Consider the following 1,914-nt stretch of genomic DNA (forward strand, 5'->3'; position numbering starts at 1 on the left):
TCCTGCCTACAGTTCCAGGACCGCCCCTGAGAAGACTATAGGGCAGCTGTAGTCCTTTGTGGCTTTCCCCCACATGCCCAGCCAACTGATCCGTGAACCAAACGTTGTCTTTTTCTTCTCCCACCAGCTAGCTGGTTGTGAGCCCAATCCCTCCATCCCAAGGTGGCTATAGACGCGGTCAAAGCAGGAGGTGCGGATCCCATGGCGGTGGATGGCAGAGGGTCAGACTGAGGGACTAAATGGGAGAAATGACGAGGTTGTCCTTTAAGGACAGCACTCCTCTCTGCCATTGCCCCGAAGAGACAGGATTATTGGTTGGCTGGGGTGGGAGGCAGTTCCAGAAGCTTCCGCTTCTCCTGCCTCATCCTCGTGGCCCTTACCCCATAGGACGAGGATCCAAATCAGCTCCGTCTATCCCAATTATATATGGAGAGACCAGAAAAATGACTGCTAGGTGGTTCTGTGGACCTGGGGGACCCACTTTTGTAAAGCCGGTCATGAACTTGGACTACGCTTACTACTTGACCTTCATGCTCTCCCTTTGGGAAGGGGCCACGATGACACTTCAGGTGCCTGGGTAATAATGTCCACTTGGACTTTGGGTCCAACAGTTTCCAAAATGTCTGTGTAGTCCCCTTTCCCCAGTGTATGATTCTCAAGTACCCAATTCTTTCCTATGGAAAAGCGTGGGGAAACCTCACCCTATGTGTTTGCCAGGTGATGTAGGGCCTTCTTTATTCAGTAGGTTCTAGGTCTTACCTTAGCCTGGGAGCTGGCAAGGGATCATGACTTTTTATTGGGGTAGCTGATCGTTTTTTGTTTTTTTTTTTTTAACATTTATTTATTTTTGAGACAGAGAGAGACAGAGCATGAACAGGGGAGGGGCAGAGAGAGAGGGAGACACAGAATCGGAAACAGGCTCCAGGCTCTGAGCTGTCAGCACAGGGCCCGACGCGGGGCTCGAACTCACGGTCTGTGAGATCATGACCTGAGCCGAAGTCAGACGCTTAACCGACCAAGCCACCCAGGCGCCCCTGGCTGATCGTTTTTAAATAAGCAATGTTCTTTTTTCTTTCTTTTGTTGTTTAGAGAGACAGAAAGAGAGAGAGCACGCGCGCGCGCAAGCGGGGGAGGGGCAGAGAGAGGGAGAGAGAATCTCAAGCTTCATGCCCACCGCAGAGCTCAACACGGAGCTCTTTCCTGTGACCCTGGGAACGTGACCTGAGCCGAAATCAAGAGTCAGAGGCCCAACCAACCGAGCCACCCAGCCGCCCCAAGCAATGCTCTTTCTGTCTGTCTGCGTATCTTGCCTCGAGGAATATCATGTGCTCTTAACCATTTCCATGGCCCCCTGGGAGTCCGGACCTCCGGCTGCTTCTGTGACCTTGCTGCTCCTATGAGAATTGTGTCCACTTTGCAGCAGTCAAGTGCTACCACGTGGTCTCTGTCATTATAGGTTCTTCTCATCCCCGCGGCTCTCAGGGAGTCTGCTCTGGAACAGCATCTCCCACCCGCAGCCCCGGCCAGTGGAGGAAACAGTCAACAACGAACTTCTTCCAGGTCAGCGTGTCCTGTGGGGTCTCCGGAGAAGAGCCAGCTGGGGGGTCTTCAGGCCTTCTGTAGGATAATCCGGACTAGCAGGCCCTGTCCAGTAAGCCGTTCGATCCTTCCTTCTATCACCTGCCACCAGAGTTCTGGCTTTTCTGCTTCACTTACTTGGGGCCACTGCTGTGTCCAGGCCCACCCAAGCCATCCTGGCGGAATCCTGTATCACAGCAGCGTGCTCCCATATTATTAAATCTTCTCTAAGCAGGAGTCCCTGGATGGCTCAGTCGGTTAAGGGTCTGACTCTCGATTCCAGCTCAGGGCATGATCTCATGGTTCGTGAAGTTCGAGCCCCACATTGGGGCTCTG

The sequence above is a fragment of the Herpailurus yagouaroundi genome, unplaced genomic scaffold, assembly GCF_014898765.1.
Source record: "Herpailurus yagouaroundi ecotype Mexico unplaced genomic scaffold, PumYag 189, whole genome shotgun sequence".
Lineage (NCBI taxonomy): Eukaryota > Metazoa > Chordata > Mammalia > Carnivora > Felidae > Herpailurus > Herpailurus yagouaroundi.